The following is an 8,239-nucleotide window of genomic DNA, read 5'->3' as shown; positions in this document are numbered from 1 at the left end:
ATATATATATATATACATATACATATATATATTATTGTGTTTCATATCATTTAATATTATACTGTTTGTCTTTCACTTTTCAGGAAAACATTCCTAATCGTAGCAGTGCATTTGCACCAAGACATTTTAATCGTGCAACAAGATCCACTATGTCTCACGCGAAACTCTAGTTTATAGCACATATTTATCACTCGATATTGTGCTTTCACTACTCAAAATCAAAAGCGAATGGGATCTAAGTAAAATCACATTATTGTGTGATACGGAAACGGATCGTAATTATTTAATCAGGAAAAATAGATATGCATCTGTGCGTCTGGAAACTGAACGTTCACAAACTTAATTATTATCCATCAAATTCTCTTGGCAACTTACATTTAAATAACACGAAAAATCTCATAAAAGCTCATAAAATCATTAGAAATTATTACCGCAAATATTAGTGCAAGTTAATTAAGATTAAAATGTAATTATCTCTTACTTAAGTTTTCATTTGCAGAAAAAAAGCAAATAATGAATTAAACCACGATTATGGTTAACCGACTTTAGTTGGAAATCACAGTATCTGGTATGGGTGTGATATTATCCTGGCAGCCTGTCTGGCTGGTCAAAGCTCATCTCGTAACACAGCGGCTCATCTTGAGGAAACGGCTTTTAATTCGCATGTTTCTCGCCGCTCGGGCGGCGGCTTATAACCGTGTAGCGGAGGGTGTAAGCTGAGAACAATGGTGCCAGTCATATCATTCGCTTGGTATTCGTGGCACCTTCCACTCCCGAAGTACAAGGATAAGAGAAGAAGAGATTTAACACGGAAATAAGACGATTATGGCTTAGCTTAACGCTGCTGCCGCCGCTAAAATCTTACGCCTATTCCCACCTTACTTTGACTTTAAAGCGATATCGTAAATGAGGAACGCGTTTTACTTTAACTCTCTGATTCGTTAGAATAGAATGTCTATATTCATCAGATGGAATTTAAACTGTTAAACTATTAAACTTCTCGATATTTCAATCATATCTCATTATCGTGAATAGAATATAACGGAAAGGCCTATCTATACGTATGGAAATTGTGTAGTTACGTTTTTTAACGTCAAATATCAAGAATACTTGAAATCAATAGTAGATTCTTTTTTAGAATACAATAACTTTGTGACAATATGCATCGATAAGCGAATTACGGATATATCTACTACCGCGAAACAATGTAATTATATAAGTTCGGAATTATGTTAAATATCTTTAACTTTTGATATTTAATCTTTCATACACATGCACCGTAGTTATATTTCTGTAGAATTCGCTGGATATAATTATAGAGTTTCATCTACAGAGAATCAAGCACTTTGTATTAGCGAAAACTTCACGTTCTCACTTTTTTATCGATCGTCTTCCCTCAACCAGCGTTTCCCACGGATCGTTGCATCCCCGAGGCGGTCCTATGGTCACTACGTTCCGCGAGATATTATTGGTCTGTGTGGAGAAGAGTGAGTGAGTAAGAAAGAGAGAGAGAGAGAGAGAGAGAGAGAGAGAGAGAGCCCACAAGGCTGGACCGATGTCCGATCGGATAAGTTTAGCAGGACCAATTGGAAAAGTCGGTCAAGTGCTCTCGTGCTGTCCGTATTTGCGGTCGCAAGGGAGGATCGTCATCGGGTGTCCAATAGGGTGATTCCCACGAGGAACCGCCGGTCAGCTGTGAGCTTATTATTTCTGATAATAACAGGTCAACCGATATATCGAGGCGAATAGTTCGCGCGAGGGATTCCCGATGTGAATTCTCTCGTAGACATATAATCCGTTGGTCCGCGGCTTGATTGAACCAGCATCGGTAGGTCGCTCGATATATTTCTATTTGAATCCGCGTGATCGTTCTCGTTGGTTGAATAACGACGAAAGAAATTCTCTCATAAAGTATGCTATCCGTGGAATCAATTTTAATCACAGTTCTGTCGCCCGAATCTATTTACTTGGAGATTGATTGCAATTTATAAAAAGAGAAAAGAATATGCACGTCGCAGTAACGTGTATGCAAAATATTATATATAATTATAATTATATACGTAGAGAATTATATACGTAGTAGAAGTCAATACTTTTGCAAAGGATGTAAAAAAAAACTGTAAAAAGATTAGAGATTTTTTTCCAGTCGTAACATTAAAAATTTCATGCTTACGTGAGATTACCTTTCGTCGTTAATATTTGATTTATTTAAAAAATTTAAAAATAAATATAATATAATATTCATATTCTTATTATTATATTTTTCAAGAATGGATGTATTGTATATCCCTGATCTTCATTTTGGGAGAGTTTAGCATTTCTCCATTTGTGTAATAAGGCTGATATAATTTATTGAAGAGACGCGCAGGGCGTCCAAATAAGTTTCTATTCATGATATCGCGATAAATTAATGCGTTTCCATTAGTCCTAGAAACCGTGTTTTAGCTCGGCAATGTCCACCGAGCATCCGCGAAACGGGAAAACGCTGAAAGGATTTCTCTCCGGTTCCGTCACTCTGGTCGACTCTTTTCGCTCCAGCAAAGAACTTCCGTAATTCGCTTACGCATTCGCAATGGACTTATCCTTGCCTCCGTTTTGCACACTTTTCTGGGTTGGTTTATCCGACCAGAAATCTCAGAAAGAACTTATTACGTAAAGGGTGAACGAAAGGAAAGGAAAGTACGAATAGCATAGAGAAGATGAGAAAGAGATCATTAATTGGCTTCTCCGATTTCCTCTTATATGATATAAGTACCGTTATTTCAGTTTCCCACCTTTGTCTTTGCTCCATATTCTGATTTACTACTTTCTTACTACGACCGTTTATTCTTATCTTTTATTTGAATCGCGTCGTTAAGTCACGTTCTACCTATAAAACTGCACCTTCATATTGAAACAAGAGCAAGATTCTACCTGTTCCCATTTATAGAGTGTTAGAGTTTACATACTTATATAAGAATGGATATAAATAAGACAATGTTCAAATGATAATTTATTCGGGCCGAGTAGAGAAGATTGAGCATTGTATTTTTTACTTCCGGTAGAGTTATTCTAAAAATCGCATAATCGAAGCCACATGATATATCTTATTTCTTGTTGCGTACAAAGTATTTGAAATCGAGAGGTAAATAATGAGGACGATTTATCTGCGTTGCATTTGTCATGTCACAAAATCCAGTCACGGATATTGGAAAAACATTCGGAACCGGCGGGATGCTGCCAATAAGATCGATAAAACTTGAGATGCGGTAACGACGTGAGAAATCTAAGTAAAAAAGCGTAGCGCGGGAACGACGAATTTGCGTTTCTCGTAAAGTTGGCGATGGTAGCCGTGGTGGTGGTGGTGGTGGTGGTAGTGAAGTTTGAGGGATTTTTAGTATTTCCTCATTTTCTGAAAGGCACTTTTATCCTCTTGGAAAATGCGAGACTTACCCGGACTAATGCACGGTAATCGCACGGCAGCTGACGAAGGCTCCACAAGCCTGACCCCACATCGTCATGAATGATTCAGTGAGCGGACGTAGTACGGAGGGTCATTATCGTTATAAAGGGGAATGAATTTTACACGAAACACCGTAGACGTTGCGCAATAACGCGTGACATTCATCGCCAGGGAATAAACCTCATCACATGCCAATGAAAAAAGCTTGGTTAATAAATAATGAAAGTAAATCATTGATATTATCGAACTATGCATAATACTCGTATGTGACACAAGCTGGATACTCTCTAAAAGTGTGAATCAGTATGTATTATTACTCTGAGAAATAATAAATATTTTTACTGATGATTATATCAGTTATAAGTGAACTGAAATCACTGATTCACTTATTTTAAAGAATGAAGAATCCGATATAAAGAATTTATATCGGATTGCTAAAATAGGTGATATTAGTAAGATTATGGGAAATTAAGTAATGTAATTAGGATACAATATCCAACAAAATCACACATTTGTCAAAAACTAATTAGAAAATTAAGTCTGCGATTATACTTACAAAAGCTATCTAGTGTACTGTATTTTTAATCAATTGCATTAGCAATTCAATCTCTTTTCGCTGCGAAGAAGAATATGCAATTTTTCATATAATTAATAGTTTATATTTTAAGAGTAACTGTCATTCCCTTTAATACAAAATCGCCGAAAATGAGACGCGCGGATATTGAAAATAGCGTGATCCTTTGAACTTCCATCTCTCTTATTTCCGCATGCTTAAAAGGTACCTTCCGTTCTCGCTTTATGAAATTCATGTCATAAGTCTTTCAAGTGAGTTGATTGGATTGGCTCGTGCAACCGCATGGCGTAACCCCATTTTTGTGAAAACGCGAAAGAGATTCATAGTACTACGAGCTGTGGTATACGAACGCCATATCTTAGATTTCGATTTTGACGAAGCTTTACGCGAGCGTCGAATGGCACCAATTTTCGCGGGCCTCGTGAAACTCCCGATGTACAGGACGGATGAAACTTTATGAAATTCATGAGGAGGTCGGTGCACTTACCGACCTGAAGTAGCTCAGCACGAATATCTCTTGAAAATCGTCGCCGCAGGGAGTAAGAAACTTTTCATGGATTTATATATATATATATATATAAACATTCGATCTTTGATTCAGTCCATAAAATTTTCAACTGCGAATGAGCGACTGTATCGAGTACTCAACATCTTTAAAACGTTCTAAATTTGTACACAGTTTATGCGCTTTAAGAATCAATAAAGCAACTCGTGTATTTAAACCTACTTTCCATTATGTTGTCATATTATGAAAATTATTATGTGATAAATTTAAAATTACATAAATAACTCACCGAATGTGATAGATGTCATAAGAGCTGAGCCTTTTACTGCATCTTCGATGTGCGTAATTAATCCTGCAAGCACATAATTACATACATTACATATAATAATGTAACACAATAAATTAGATACCTATAATCTATATTAAAATACGTATTAAAAATACGAGCTCATTCCAAATGATTGGAAATTTTCAGTAAGTTTCAGTAAATAAACTTTTTTCATTTTTCATTAACACGATTGCTCCTTGTATCTGAACGATCAATGATTCGAAGAAAAGACTAAGGTTCCGGACAGTCACAGCTTTAGAAACTTTAGTGTGACGAAGTACTTGAGAACTAAGAATGACCAGCGGTAAGAAGTTTTATCCGCAGGACACACTTGAAACGAAGAGGAAGTGAGTTTGCGGTATGAGTGCGAGCACGGCAGGATCTTCGAAAGCGATCGCGACTACCGTGGGAAAAAAGTAACGGGGGTGCGCATTGATTTCAAGCAAAAGACGTCGGTGATGGTGCGTTTCCATATGTATTTCAGCATTTTCAAGGTGGTTGGGCAGTCGATACCCTTCTTTATCATTTTTATGGTCGAGTAGGAGACCATGGCGGAAACGTCCGCATATTTATTCGCCGGTGGCGGCAATAAAACACAGGCCTGCGCGAATATCCGCATGTCGTGTCGGTGTTTTCCCGCAGCGTATAATATCTCGCTCAGAAATTTCACGGCGGCAAAAAGTTTAGGTATATGAGCGTGTGTGTAAAAGCACATCTGATTCGAGTAAAAAATGAGGATGAACGGTTCGGATCGCGCGGCGCGCCTAGCAAACTTGATGAAACGTTGGTAGACTATTCCCGGCAGATTCATCGGCTAACTTTAGCCGCCTTCTTCGTCCGCTTCTTCAGTTCCCATCGAAGTTGTCTAACTTCGTAGTGGATGTGTCTGATAATGGCATACCTTGGAGTACTGAAGTTGGTCCACGTACTGCCGAGAAGCGACTCGACGCGTCTATACTTTCACGTATACAAATACTTTGATAAGTGAAGAAAAATGGCGAACGCGTTTCCGATACATTGACTTGTACGCATTGTAGCGATGTGCAAGCGTACATAGAAGAAGAAGCGTACGTAAATCCATAGAGAGATATTGGCATTTAAATACATGGAAGAAACTATTGGACACGCGGTATTACGGCTTACGACGTATTGAAAACTTTAAAGTTCGGATCTATCTGAACATCTTTCTCTATTTTTACTTGTGATGACTACATCGAAGATTTAGCCAGATAAAGATAATCTCGATGTAATGCTTCCGAGAATTGACATTCGAACATGACACTTTGACAGCGAGAACGATTACCTTATGATATGTTCTCTACTTTTGCCGGACCGTCAGATCGTTACTTGAATTATACGTAATCAATTAAATTGATAAAGGTTTTTATTTAATAAAATAGTAGACGTTTCACGATATTTATATTAACACCCAGAGAAAGATTTCTTCGATTTAAAGAAATGTGTTTCTTTGCTATATGATTAAAGAAAAAATTTCTTTGATTTGAACACGCCATTACTTTGATTTAAACATTATTTTTTAAAATCAAATAAAAAAATTTATTTGATTTTAAAGAAATTATATACAAATCAAAGAAATGACGTTGAAATCGAAGAAATTTTGTCTTTAACCGTATAGCAAAAAAACGATTTTTTAATCGAAAAAATCTTTCTCTGAGTGAATGGCACTTCATGATTTATTCAAGTAGCAAGACAATAAATGTAACAATGGAAGATAACGAGTCATGGATACATTTATCGCTATAATTATCTCCAAGATAGTATGCATTCTGGGACATTCTTTACGGTAATGTTTTAATGTAAAAAACGATTGGTAACAAATTTATTTTCGTAAAAAACTCATAAAACGTTAAAAGATTAAAAAATTTTCTTTGATTAAAATTTAATGCTAGCTTTTTCAAGCTTTTAAGCTGAAACAAAAAGGAAAGAGTTATTCATATATCAGTTTTACCATCTTGTGAGAATTTCATCACAGTAGAATATCTAAGTACATGTCCTGCATGTTATAATATCCATATATTACATATTATATAAGTTTTCATATTATGTGATTTATAACATATTTTGTCTCAAGTATTCTGCCTTAACTTAAATATCGCGAATGTCACTGTACAGTTACCTATTCTTCCCTCTACACCCTCTGGGACTTCCAAGTAATCGCAAGTAGGCGGAAGTACGGATCTGGAGACTAGAGACAGACAGACGAGTAGAAGGCAAGCTATCGCAGTACAGTAATCCCAGCCGTGTTTTCTGGGTCGGTTGTATCCGGGATTGCGGTACCCAGGGCGCATTGTCTTCACGAAATACGGTCGCGGAAGGAACGAAAATTATGCCCCCCTACCGCCCGAAATGCTTTATTTCCGCCGTCGACTGGTGCATTCGCACATTTCTATCCTCCCTCTCTCTCTCTCTCTCTCTCTCTCTCTCTCTCTCTCTTCGCTTCGCGCGGTCGAACGCGCGAGAAAATAACAGAAAACGTTTGCCTTTGCGATGTCGTAAAGACTGGAGACTTAACGTCAGAAAAAGATCGTAAAAAAGCAGCGCAATATAAAAACAGTAGAAGAAAACGAGCGAAATTGAAACGCGAGCGACATCAAAAATAAGTGATCAAAGAAAGACGGAAGACCTGAAATAACATATATCGGTGTTGACTCTTCGTTGCGTAGAAGGCAAGCATTACGAATTAAAGGCAACGTGCAACGACATGGCAGCAGCAGCAGAAAGAGTGCAAGTTTAAATAACGTAAATCAGACGAGGCACGATAGGAAGAAATAGAAAGAAATAGAAGAAAGTCGCGTGCCATGACTCTAAGATATCCTTTCCTATCTCATTCCGATCTCAAGGCACGCGTATCCCTCTTGCTCGCTTGCTAAGTGGATAAGGATATCCTTCCTTTCCTTCACATCTACACAGCCGGCTTCCCCTTGCTACACTCGCCCTAACTCTTTTCTTTATGCCGTTGCCTCTCATCACCCACTATTCGACTTATTTTCTCGATCGAAACCTTTGACCAGCATCAAGCAGAAACCAACTTGGCTCATCTGCTACGATCGGATCCGATGAAGTCACGGAAGAAAGTCCCGAATTAATTTCAACTCCCACGAGATATCGACGAAACTTGTCAGGTTGAATTACGTTTGATAATTTTTGAGTCAACGCGAAAGATATTTCGTTTGCAAGTATAATTCTATGCTAAACGCTATAATATTAAGCGCAATAATTAAAACCGTGGTTTCACTTCTGGCTGGAAGCGACCTATGGAAGCTAAAGAGAGACGGTTCGGCAAATGAACGATGCAAATGACGAGGATTACGTATTGTGAATTCTTAACGAGATATTCTTTGTTTTATAAATCATGAAAAACTTGGCGAA

The 8,239-nt window shown here is 37.5% G+C and overlaps 1 protein-coding gene across 2 annotated transcripts in view; it reads right to left on the bottom strand.

Annotated features, from left to right (window-relative positions):
• LOC108745843 (discoidin domain-containing receptor 2) overlaps nucleotides 1-8,239 on the bottom strand; it is a 189,924-nt gene that overhangs the window by 133,375 nt on the left and 48,310 nt on the right. For both annotated transcript variants that reach the window (XM_018482240.1, XM_018482239.1), the window contains exon 2: nucleotides 4,811-4,873. The gene's annotated coding sequence lies outside the window, so the exon portion shown is untranslated. The remainder of the gene's footprint in view (nucleotides 1-4,810; nucleotides 4,874-8,239) is intronic.

This window comes from Trachymyrmex septentrionalis, unplaced genomic scaffold (assembly GCF_001594115.1).
Source record: "Trachymyrmex septentrionalis isolate Tsep2-gDNA-1 unplaced genomic scaffold, Tsep1.0 scaffold15, whole genome shotgun sequence".
In the NCBI taxonomy this organism is placed as follows: Eukaryota; Metazoa; Arthropoda; class Insecta; order Hymenoptera; family Formicidae; genus Trachymyrmex; species Trachymyrmex septentrionalis.
Note: the sequence above shows the minus strand (reverse complement) of the source record. Positions and strands in the feature narration are given on the sequence as shown.